Source organism: Colias croceus, chromosome 28 (genome assembly GCF_905220415.1).
Source record: "Colias croceus chromosome 28, ilColCroc2.1".
NCBI lineage: Eukaryota > Metazoa > Arthropoda > Insecta > Lepidoptera > Pieridae > Colias > Colias croceus.
This window is the reverse complement of record NC_059564.1, coordinates 568783-582191: the sequence shown is the minus strand read 5'-3', so window position 1 is coordinate 582191 and position 13409 is coordinate 568783. Positions and strand designations below refer to the sequence as shown.

At 33.8% G+C, this 13409-nt stretch overlaps 1 protein-coding gene across 2 annotated transcripts in view; it reads left to right on the top strand.

The window, feature by feature from the left end:
• The first annotated feature begins 2130 nt into the window (after positions 1–2130).
• The window catches only part of LOC123704171 (zinc finger CCCH domain-containing protein 13-like), a 65398-nt gene continuing 54119 nt past the window's right edge, over positions 2131–13409 (top strand). The window contains exon 1 of one of the 2 annotated variants that reach the window (XM_045652472.1): positions 2131–2226. The gene's annotated coding sequence lies outside the window, so the exon portion shown is untranslated. The remainder of the gene's footprint in view (positions 2227–13409) is intronic. The other variant, XM_045652475.1, reaches the window with a different exon arrangement.

Below are 13409 nucleotides of genomic sequence, written 5' to 3'. Positions count from 1 at the left end.
AGGAAAACCCGCTTAGTTCCCGTTCCCGTGGGATTTCCGGGATAAAAACTATCCTATGTGTTAATCCAAGTTATATGTGTGCTAAATTTCATTGTAATCGGTTCAGTAGTTTTTACGTGAAAGAGTAACAAACATCCATACATCCATACAAACTTTCGCCTTTATAATATATATTAGTTATTAGATTCTACCTCTAACGTTTGTTTTTTTGAACGCGCTAATCTCAGGAACTTCTATTCCGATTTGAAAAATTATTTCGGTGTTAGATAGCCCATTTATCGAGGAAGGTTATAGGCTATATATCATCACCCTAAGACCAACGGAGAAGTACGGGTGAAACTGAGGGACACAGCTAGTTATTATATATGCAGGGTGGTATTTTGTAATTTTACCTAAACAGGCAGTATTCTTAATATAGATTTTAGCATAGATAGCAATTTGTTTTTCAAAAATATTTGAAAACTGCTTTCAAAGTTTTACGAAAAGTTACTTTCCTCATCTAGGAATAAAACTGATTCATTTTTTTTAATGTCACCCTTTACTGTTATTGTATCGAAAGTTAGGGGCAATAATTAGAATGACGATACATTTTCTCTAATATTCTAGATAAATCAAATGAATTTCCCTTCAGGTAGCATTGCCGAAATTCCATCCTGTAAATAATATAGATAACTAACTAAGTCCCGCGGTTTTACCCGCAGTCCATATAGCCTATAAGCCTTCCTTGATAAATGGGCTATAGCCTATAGTCTTCTTCGATAAATGGGCTATCTAATGATAGATAGAATTTTTTAAATCGGACCAGTTGTTCCTGATATTAGCGCGTTCAAACAAATTCTTCAGCTTTATAATATTAGTTGTATATTTTAAAACACACCCTCTGACCGTATTATCTGTACTGAAATATCGTCATATTACTATATTATAGACTCTATAATATAGTAATATGGAGGGGATACCCTCTATAATATAGAGGGTAGAGGTAAGGAAAATTATCTGTGTACATGAAAAAGTATCTGTCAAAATTATTTAAATAGGGTGGCGTATTAGCATCAGCGTGAATTTATAAGTGAAGCGAACTTAATTATTTTGTACTAAGCAAGTAGTTAATTTTTTCAATAAGTAACAACTTCAGTCGACATAATTATTTTTTTAGCTCGATAAACTTCAATTCGCTTACAAAGTTACAATTGCTACATTCATACCATACCGTTTGTCTATACCAGCGCTTTTCTGGAAGCTTTTGAAATGTTATTTCCAACTTAAATTACTGAGCAATTTTTTTTTTTTAAACCTTATGAGATGACTCTCCTTCCCTTTATCCTCCATGTACCTATATATCAATATCAAAATTTATATTATATTACATAGAACACCTAAATTAATGCAATAGCTTTTATATCTTTCATTTATTAAGCTATTGCATAGCTTCTATCGCGGGCCTTGAGCGCGTAACGAAAAAACCTCACGCTCCCCACTCCGACGGGCGGTGGTGTGGCTTGAAGGCATAGCATGCAATAGCTTTACCGCGGCAGTCCCCGAGTGCCACACGTCGTTTTTTTTTATTTATTTCAATGCTGTTGTTAATAAAATAAATGATTACTGTATATGAAATTTAATTTTTAACTTAATTCATGAAAATTAACATTAATGTGAAATGTTGCTCCTAGCAGTTTCAGATAAGCAATTCATTCTATCATAAAATGCAATATTTTGCTAGGAGTTAACTTTTTGATGATTGGAATAGCAGGTATTGTAGTTTATGCTATAGTGTAGGTATGCACTTCCTTAATAAACAAAATTGGAAGTCACTTTTGTATTGTGTATGTGGTTTATATTGTGAATTGTGATCCACGAGCAAATGCATAAAATAATGCTTGATTTTTCAAACATATGCTCTCAGTTTTCATTTATAAAGTGCGTTTATCACAGTTCGTGTTACATCTAAAACGGAAAAACTACATAAACTACCTATTTCCAATCCATTTAATTCCTCTGTAGTGCAGACAGAATAAAACTAGTACACTATTTAAAATTCATAGCAATATTTCAAGCCCCGCTTTGGTAGCCCGACTGGACACTGACTGCACACCACAGTCAGTAATAAACTACAACCGCGAAGCAAGCACGTCAACTCGTGCATTGAACCAAATTTAAAAACTAAAAAAAAAGAATAACCAATTCCCGCCAAGACTGTGAAATAGTACAGATAACAAATCGCGTGTGGTACGTTCAGTGTTCTGTCAATTTGACAGCTGTTTTTTTTTTGGTATTTTTTTTTAATTCGTAACGAGGTAGCAATGGTCACAATTTTTGGTTGCGTAACTGTGTTGTAACTTTTTTTTCGGCGATGCAAGCGTGGAACCTGTTTTTTTATTCGGGTCGTTTTGTCGTTGGGACCTCAGCTGCATTATAATTGAAAATTAAGGTTTCTTTATTTGTTAATTATTATTTATTGGAGGATGTTGTAAGTATTTGGTGAATAGAAAGTTATGCGGACATGAACTGATGAAAATATATTTTTAGGTGTGAGCTGATATTATTGAAGTTTTGAATTTATATTTTTGTTTTTTATATTCTACGTTTTCAATGTGAATATTCGACTAAAAATAAAATGAAAGTTTTAAAAACATATCTATAACTCCAATCTTTGGCTTTATCGCTAATAATATAGATGGAAAGTTTCAGTTTACATGCTTAGGTATTACAATCATGCCAAAATGGCTGAACCGTTTTTGATGAAATTTACGAGAAATTTGTAACTTGGATTTACATAAGCCAAGGCGAGCTTCTAGCATTTAAATTTAACTTTGACTTACTTACTTACTTACTTCAACGGCGCAACGACCCAAAGAGGATCTTGGCCTCCGACACCAAAAGTTTCCAGGTTTCGCGCCTTAGCGCCCTGGTGTTGAGGTCTTCTACTTGAAGGATGTCCAGATCTTTTTGGACTTCGTCTCTCCAACGGTGACGAGGGCGGCCGACGGGGCGCCTACCGATCGGCTTGCTCATGTACACCCTCTTCGCAGCGCGATCGTTTGGCATCCTTTCTAGGTGACCGATCCATCGAAGGCGGGCAGCTTTTGTCTCACCAATAATGTTGGGTTCACGGATGAGATCTTCGATGTCTAAATTTTTCCTCATTCTCCAAGTTCCCTCATCAGTTTTTGTAGGTCCTAAGATTTTCCGATGTATTTTCCTTTCCGCAACTAAGAGCTTCTGTTCTTCTTTCTGGCTTAGTGTCCACGATTCGCACCCATACATTAGGATTGGTCTAATAATGGTTTTATAGATTTTGACCTTTGTTTTCCTGCTTATAATCTTGGACACAAGGATTTTATGGAGCGCTGCTGAGCATCTTAGTGCGTTTTGGATGCGGATATCTATTTCGGCTTCTCGGCGGTTAGTGTCCGTAACTGTGCAACCTAGATATTTAAAGGAGTCTGTTCCTAGGTATGTAGTATCTCCGGTTACCAGATTTTTCCTACACACTCTAGTATCTTTGTACCTTTTCATATGTAGGTATTCCGTTTTTTCCCCGCTTATCTTAAGGCCAATCTTAAGACCTTCCGATTCTAGTGTCTTAGCCATTAACGTAAGATCTTGTTCACGTTGTCCTAGAAGCGCTAGATCGTCAGCGTATCCAATAACTTTGTGATTGCCGTTGAGCTCAATCCCGCCCTCAAGTATCAGGATTTTTCTAATAAGGTATTCTAGGGCAAGATTGAACAGAATTGGTGAAAGTGCATCTCCTTGTTTTAGCCCAGTGGTGACTTCAAATACATCAGTAAAGCCTCGACAAGCCTTGACTTTCATTTTACTGGTTTCAGTAGCTACTTTTACCATTCTTACCAGTTTTTCAGGGATTTGGAAAAGTCTCAAGATGTTATAGAGTGAATCCCTGTCGACGCTGTCATATGCTTTGATAAAGTCCACGAATAGGATGTGAAGGCTCTGTGCATACTCCCACCTTTTCTCCATAATCTGTCTCAAGAGAAAGATTTGGTCTGTTGTGCTGCGGTTTTTTCGAAAGCCGCATTGATAATCTCCCAAGATTTTCTCTGTGTAAGGTTCTAGGCGACCCAGTATAATATACGAGAGTACTTTATACGCCGTGGGCAATATCGCTATTCCTCTGTAGTTGGAACATTTTCTTCGGGAGCCTTTTTTGTGAACTGGGCATATCACACCTAGGTTCCATTCATCCGGTTGTTTTTCTTCCTTCCATATCTTAGTAATGAGCTCGTACATTTTGGAGGTTGTTATATCTTCGCCGTACTTCCACAGTTCACCTGGTATACCGTCAGCTCCAGGGGCTTTGTTGTTTTTAAGTTTTGATATTGCCTTTCGTACTTCTATTGGGCTTATCTCGTTTATAAAAGTGTCATTATTTTCTATCACTTCAGTGATGGGGCTCCCTGCTACTGGACAATTCAGTAAGGTCTTAAAGTATTGTTTCCACTCTTCTTTGATATCATCTGGGTTCGATAGGAGCATCCCATTCTCATTTTCCAGAAGCTGAGACGAGGGCTTGAAGGCTTTCCTGAATAGCTTTATCTCTTTATAAAACTTTCGGCTATGGCCAGCTTTACTAAGAGTTTCGACTTCATGCAATATATTATCAAGATGTTCCCTTTTAGCGTGTTTCATGAGATTTCTGAGTCGATTCCGAGCTACCCGGTGTTTCTCTTTCCATCCTTCGTCCTGTTCCATGAGAATTTTATACTTTCGCCTCTCTTCATAGGCCTGTTCGCATGCAGTATTCCACCATTTTCTGATCCCCGTTCTCTTTTTCCTTCCCAAGACTTTCAATCCGACCTCTTCCATAATACCCTTGGTTTCAACCCACATTTTATTTATATCTTCTATGTTATCTAATTCCTGAAATCTATTTTTTAATTCTAATTGGAATGACTTTCTTATATCTATATCTTTCAGTTTTTCGGTATCTAGATTTACTATTCCTTCACTGCCACCACTGCGTTGTATTCGGATTTTTGCTTTAATTTTTATGAGTAGTAGGAAATGATCAGAGTCGCAATCTGCTCCGCGATAGGTTCTCACGTCCTCTAAGTTACTTCCATGTCTGCTGTCAACAAGCACGTGATCAATTTGGTTCACAGTGGTACCATCAGGTGATTTCCAGGTGCCTTTGTGAATATCTTTATGATCGAACATTGTGCTTTTTACTAGCATGGATTTGGAAGCCGCAAAACTTATCAGTCGTAGACCATTGTCATTTGTGTGTTGGTGCTTGCTGTATTTTCCAATAGTAGGAATGAACGTGTCTTCGCGTCCAACTTGCGCGTTTAAGTCACCCACAACAATTTTTACATCATAGTCTGCTATTTGATCATACACAAGCTCTAGGTCTTCATAGAATAAATCCTTTTGACTATCGTCTGTAATCTCAGTTGGTGCATAGACATTAACAATAGTAATGTGGGAGAATCTACTTTTTATCCGAATCACACATATTCTGTCTGATACTGCAACAAATTTTATTACGTAATAAACGTAAAATATAACTTTGACAAGTGCAATTAATTGATGCCATATGTTTTGTATTATCACAGATAATATAATACTATAGGTACTAGTAGTATTATAAACTAGCTCTACCCCGCAGTTTTACCTGCATTTCTCCGCTCCTATTGATCTAAGCGTGATAATATAGAGATAGACTATAGATTTGCTCTATAAATGGTCTACTAACAATGAAATATTGTTTCAAAACAGGCATGGTTCTCGATATTAGCGAGTTTAAGCAAACAAACAAACAAACTCTTCATCTTTGTATTATAGATTACCTAGATGATGAAAAATGTTCCTACGTGACATTATCAACGTTGCATAAATTTCAAAGGTCATCGAAAATTATATAATTTTAAGGGCCGATTTTTCAATGCTTGGATAAAACTTATCCGTCCAATAAAGTATTACACAATAATATTAAAATGTCACGTAAACTGTCAAATACGGGCAATTAGAATACGTTTTTAAAATGGTAGTTTTATACATTATTCGACGGATAAGTTTTATCCAAGCATTGAAAAATCGGCCCTAAGAAGAATATCGATTTAACCTTTTGACAAGTAGGTCAAGAGTACAATTAAAATGAAACCTATTTCTAAATAAATTAGCTGTCAAATTTTAGTTCTTTTTCGACGAAGCAATTGTCTTCGAGTAGACCATTCTAAATAATTTTTAGCTTAGTAGGTAAGGGCCGATTTTTCAATGCTTGGATAAAACTTATCCGTCCAATAAAGTATTACACGATAATATTAAAATGTCTCGTAAACTGTCAAATACGGGCAATTAGAATACGTTTTTAAAATGGTAGTTTTATACATTATTCGACGAATATGTTTTATCCAAGCATTGAAAAATCGGCCCTTAATCTATTTAGATTTTAAGAAGTGAATTAAAATTTCAAATAGATACTGTTCTTATATTAGAATTCATAAAATATATGCAAATATAGGGAATAGGTAATTAGTGATATTTTCCATACTGTTAAAACTTTCCTATTTAATACATACAAAAACATAATTTTCCGCGTGACCTCTCACTAAGTATAATGATGATAAAATTATAATTAATTTGCCATTCACCATACATTAAGAAAAAAAATAAGAATAATTACTGATTGTGGCCAGGCCGGAAAATAACTGAAAATTACATAAGGAAACAGTAGGAATTAGTACAAAACTAATATAATTAACTTTTTAATATAACAAAACTTATCTGCGAACACTTAAAAACTATAAAACTTACATGCAATCGAAGTGAGAAACCTCCGCCTTTTTTAAATCGGCTAAAAATATACAAAACTAGCGGTCCGCCCCGGCTTCGCCCGTGGTACATTTTTACGTTTTCTCTCCATAAGAACCATCCTCGTACTTCAAGAAATGTAATAAAAAAAGAATTAACGAAATCGGTTCTGTTGTTCTCGAGTTATGCGCTTACCAACACATTTTGCGATTCATTTTTATATTATAGACAAAATATAGAGCTTTAAACAAATTTTTATTCCACTTATTCTCTCAAAACAAATAAAAACTAAACACATACAATTCTCACAATTATTATTCACATTATATATTTTTTTTTGTTTCATACGCATTGGCAACCTATTATCGTTAGTAGATAAATAGCTGTACCCTACTCCCTACTTACCTTATAAAACTATGTACCCTATAACTAAATACCCAATAGATATTTATTGCAATACACAGTCACTTTCTCAGGGTACATTACATAAAATGTTGTGTAAGCATGTCGAAATTATGAGCCAAGGTTAACGCCTTGTTGGTTATGTTGTCCTGGTACTTTTGGTACAGTATAGTATTACAAATATATTAAACTAGCTTACCGCCCGCGATTTCGCCCGCTTTGACTAAAACCTAATAAATTATATACTAAAACCTTCCTCTTGAATTACTTTATCTATTAAAAAAAACCGCATCAAAATCCGTTGCGTAGTTTAGAAGATTTAAGCATACAAAGGGACATAGGGACAGAGAAAGCGACTTTGTTACTATGTAGTGATAAAGAGTAAAATTATTATTTATACTAAGCTTAAATACATAAATAAAAAATACTACATCTTTTAATAATAAACAATGAATGCAAAACATTCAAAATTTACCTACAAATATTTTATCTACGCAAACTTCTGTAAGACTAGCTTTTGCATCGTGATAGTACATAGTCAATAGTCATATTTAATTATGATATTCGATATAAGATACAACATTATTACGCTCGCTCTATCTTCCAAATTTCATAGTAAACTTAAGCCCTTTTTACATATTATAACAGAGTATTAAATTAACATTGCTCAAACTTCCTTGAAAAATGCAATATGACTTCACAAACATACCGTTATTGACCCGTTGCTTCGTGCAACGGTTTTTTAGAACAATAACGTTACTGTCAAATTCTTATAAGCATAAGTTACGTATAAAGGTTCTTAAAATTATTACTTTGTGCTTCGATAAAGCTGTTTTTATTCCTTGAATTTCATGACGTACCTAACTCCTGACCTGTATGTATGTAATCGACTCCTTTGGACTCGATTTTGACTTAAAACGGACGAATTTAATTCATACTTTGTACACTTATCAAGGATCGGTGATATAAATAAATAAATAAATAAATAAATAAATATTATAGGACATTATTACACAAATCGACCTAGTCCCACAGTAAGCTCAATTAAGGCTTGTGTTGTGAGTACTAGGCGACGATAAATATAATATTTAATAAATACATATATAGATAATAACACCCAGACCCAAAAACAAATAAATGAGTTCATCACACAAATATTTGCCCTAACCGGGGATCGAACCCGGGACCGTCGGCTCAGTAGGCTTTACCACTGCGCCAACCGCGTCGTCAATATGACAATAATTTTGAAATACAAAGTTTACGCTTTTTTTAAAGACAGTTTAAAATTTATTTTTAAATTTTATAGACTTGTAGATGAGAGAATAGGTCATACATTATTTTAATGTATTATTGCAAAACATCTTCTTTTGTTACGATAGTCATCTTTTTTAATAATAAACAATTCAACAATTCAAAACTATTATTTACTAGCTGTGCTCCGCGGTTATACCCGCAGTGCTCCGCTCCTGTTGGTCTTAGCGAGATGATATTATAAGCCTTTCTTGATAAATGGGCTATCTAACACCGAAAGAATTTTTCAAATCGGACCAGTAGTTCCTGAGATTAGCGCGTTCAAACAAACAAACTCTTCAGCTTTATAATACATATTTAATAACAAAAAAAATATTAATTTGATATTATAAACAGACACTCAAAATTAATTAGATTTTTATACATTTCCTAAATAAATAAACACCTTACATAACAGAGCAGGTACCAGGATATCATAACAACATAGGAGTTTCCGTAGAGAATGTAACAACCTTCATTGCATACTTTGAATATTAACAAAGACTAAGAATACTAATAAATATGTAGGAAATTCTTATACTTGTAGAAGAGAATGTATGGAAATACTGGTCCAATTTTGAAAATACTTTTGCTTTATGATAAGCTTCTTCAACGGAATACCTAATTTTGATTGTTAACGCGTGAATTTACAAGATTTTCGTAATAATCAATTTAATTTTTAAGTCATTATATAAAATATAACAGACAAAAACAGACAAACAAACAATTTCCACTTCCAAATAAGTTTAATATACTTATACTTTAAAGTTAAAAATGTTTGTTACTCTTTCGTACAAAAGGGCTTATCAAATCTGAATAAAACTCGCTACAGAGATAGATTACCGTCTGGATAAGCATATACTCAAACTCAAACATTTATTTATTCAATTAGACTTCTTCGCACGCACTTTTGAATCGTCATTAGTCATTACATATTTTTAACATTTACCAGCGATTCGGAAAGCAGTATCTATGGAGAAGAACCGGCAAGAAACTCCATATTTGCTGTTTTAAAATCATGTCAATACAATTTAATTTAACATAATATGTAACTACACAATATATATCATAACTAGATTTCCGCCCGCGGCTTGGCCCGCGTTTTCAAAGGAAAACCCGCATAGTTCCCGTTCCCGTTGGATTTCCGGGATAAAACCTATTCTATGTGTTAATCCAAGTTATCCTATATATGTGTGCTAAATTTTATTGTAATCGGTTCAGTAGAATTTGCGTGAAAGAGTAACAAACACACACACACACATATCCTCACAAACTTTCGCATTTATAATATTAGTAGGATGTTAAGGAACTGATATAGGCTGCTTTTGAACTAAATACCACGCAAGTGAAGCCTGATCCTAATTGTGTTAAAAATTAAATGAACCAATATTTTTTTTACAATTTCGTCATATAAAATACCAATCATCCGTAATGATTTACAAATATATTGCAAAAACACTGCAATGTTGTTCATCTCAAGTACAAAAAACTGCGGTTTTGACATTTTCTGCTGTGATCCAATGATGATGGTTTCAACAAAGATTCGTTAACGGTGCATTTACATCAAACAAACTAAAGAGCTAGAGCAAGAGCATTCTTTCGTGATCTTTTAGTGTACACGAAAACTCGTATTCAGTGTTGTTCAGTATTAGAACATAGCATAGAATGTTTTTGAACGATCTAAGAACATCGAAAGAATGTTCTACGCCGGTTTACATTATTTGACTTAGGGTCGATTTTTCAATCCTTGGTTAAAATTTATCCGTCCAATAAAGTATTACACGAACATTTTAAAATGTCACCTGTAAATTGTCATATACGAACAATTAGAATACATTTTTGAAATGGTAGTTTAATAAGTTATTCGATGAATAAGTTTTAACCAAGGATTGAAAAATCAGCCCTTATTGGGGTAAGAATGAGCATTCGCTCGTTTGATGTAAATGCACCGTCAGGGAAAGCATTTTGTTGTATATCTATACTAATATTATAAAGCTGTAGAATTTGTTTGTTTGAACACGCTAAGCTCAGGAACCACGGGTCTGATTTGAAAAATTATTTCACTGCAGTTAGATAGTCCTTTTATCGAGTAAGTTAATAAATAAAATGCATTTGCTTATGCGACCTTCAAAAATATTACAAAGATGTTTTCTTAGTATAAACGGATAAACCCACACATTTTTCTTATTATCCTCAAAAACATATTATCAAACACTTAAAAATGACATAAGTCATATTATTACAAAATCGCTAACAACCCGAACCATACTTACTGCAAAATTCAACGACGCTTACTCAATATTTTAGTCTGTGCCAAATTTCATCAAAATCGGTCCAGTAGTTTATGAGCCTATTCATTACAATCAAACAAAGTTTTCCTGTTTATAATATTAGTGTAGACAAACAATAATTTTCGAAAAAATACTTATTAGTTCAAAAATTTCTGACCCATCCCAATCCATCCGCCCGCACCGACGCTTAACCTCAGCAAATAACTTAATGAAACAGACATTTACGAAAACACTACTTTCACTATATTACGCAAAAGTAAAGCGGCGCGTGCGCAAGCCGAATGCTAAGTTACAGATATATTTCTATTACCTACTAACTTATTATTCCAAGCTAGTTAGTGAACGCGACGTTACCTGCATTTGACACTAGGTTTTAGATAATATCGAAACTAATATTATAAAGCTGAAGAGTTTGTTTGAACGCGCTTATCTCAGGAAATACGGGTCCGATTTGAAAAATTCTTTCAGTGTTAGATAGCCCATTTATCGAGGAATCTAGGAAGGAGGATCGGCGTGAGTGCCGAGCACGCGTGTCAGAAGTGAAACTGCCAAGATTCAAAGATACCAAAATCGTTGCCTTACTCCATGACGCGACCTTGAAATTTTACTCTCAACGCGCATAAAGAAGCTTCAATTCAAAAAAAGTAAAAAAAATCGTCCTTCCATCAAAGAACAGCATTGAAATTCGATTAAGTGAAAATCTCTAAAATTGCTTACTTAACTTAACAATTCCTCAAGGTGCTTAAGTAATACTTAGCTATATATCCGTCCATTGTCTTAATACTTAGATATTATCACATTGAATGATAGATTTTTAGGGTTCCGCAAAGGATAAAACGGGACCCTATTATCACAAATTATAATCTATACTACATATATATTACTTCATATTACTAAACTAGCTTACCGCCTGCGGCTTCGCCCGCTTTGTCTTAAACCTAATAAATTATATACTAAAACATTCCTCTTGAATCACTCTATCTATTAAAAGATGAAAGCAGACCAAGGGACCGAGAAAGCGACTTTGTTTTATACTATGTAGTGATAGTTACTACTTAACTGACTTTGCTGTTTGTGCTCGTCTGTCACCAAGCCGTATCTCATGAACCGTGATAGTAAGCCAGTTGAAAATGTCAGAATATATTTGTTATTTCAGCTATAGCAACAAATAACAAAAAATCGAGGTTAAGCAACGTTTGAACCCAAATTTTTGGAATTGCTCCTTAGTTTATTCATACGGAACTCTGTCTCGCGAGCCCGACTCGCACTTGGCCAATTTTTTAGTGTATTATTATGAACAATACTGCATAAGAAACGTTATTGTAGTGTAGTTCGATTATTCTAATAAATGGCAATCAATTTCTATGGCGTTTTAGTTTGAAAGGTTATAATAAAAGAGAATATTATACTCTATCTATATTATGTATAAAAAAAATGAAACCCGTTTCACGTTGTCACGGCATCACATGCGAAAGGCTGAACCGATTTCGATAATTATTTTTTTATTATATTCCTTGAAGAACGAGTATGGTTCTTATGTAGAGAAAACGTATTTACGTTTAAACGTATTTTACATATTTATGTACCACGGGCGAAGCCGGGGCGGACCGCTAGTATTCAATAATAATGTAGCTTTCCATTGAAGAAGTGAATTCCGTATACAGCATAATTGATACAAACTGACAAATCCTTTACTCTTTATTATATTACCTAAAACTAGCTGTCCCGGCAAACGTTGTTCTGCCTTACTCATATCAGTTAGGGGTATGAAAAATAGATATTGGTAGATTCTCAGACCTACCCGATATGCACAGAAAATTTCATGAGAATCGGTCCAGCCGTTTTGGAGGAGTATGGTAACTAACATTGTGACACGGGAATTTTATATATTAGAATTTGTATAAAATTACTAATTATATGTTTCAGTAAAGATATTTCCATATGTTTATTATGATATATATGTATATTTTTTACGGGGAAAAAGTTGATTTAAAAATAAAATAAATAAAAACACCTTAAATGAAATTTATTAAATAATACAAGTCTTATGTAACAAATCCTTTAATATCAAATTACGTTTCTAACTACGCCAATTACAGACATAAATAGCATTTAGTAGGTTATTAATATTGCTCGATAATTATTACGAAGAATTTGTGAAATTCACTGAATTCTACAATAATAAGAAATGCATTATACTGACACAATTAAACTTTACACAGATATTTATTCAATAAACTTATTTTACAAGCGTGTTTAAATTTTAAAGTTGTAAATTAAATACAACATACAGTTGTATTTAATGTATATGTATTCGTCTATTTTTAATTGTTTCCACATTATAGAACAAATGTTATTAATACCTATTATGGTAGACTAGCTGCTCCGCGCGGTTTCACCCCTGTTGCTCCACTCCTGTAGGTCGTAGCATGATGATATGATGATATATAGCCTATAGCCTTCCTCGATAAATTGGCTATCTAACCACATCTAACAATGAAATCATTTTTCAAATCGGATCCGTGGTTCCTGAGATTAACGCGTTTAAGCATACAAACACACTCAACAGCTTTATAATACCTATTTGTACATATAGATATTATGTTTCGATAAAAATTGAGAAATTATATGATAAATTGAAACACTGAGTTA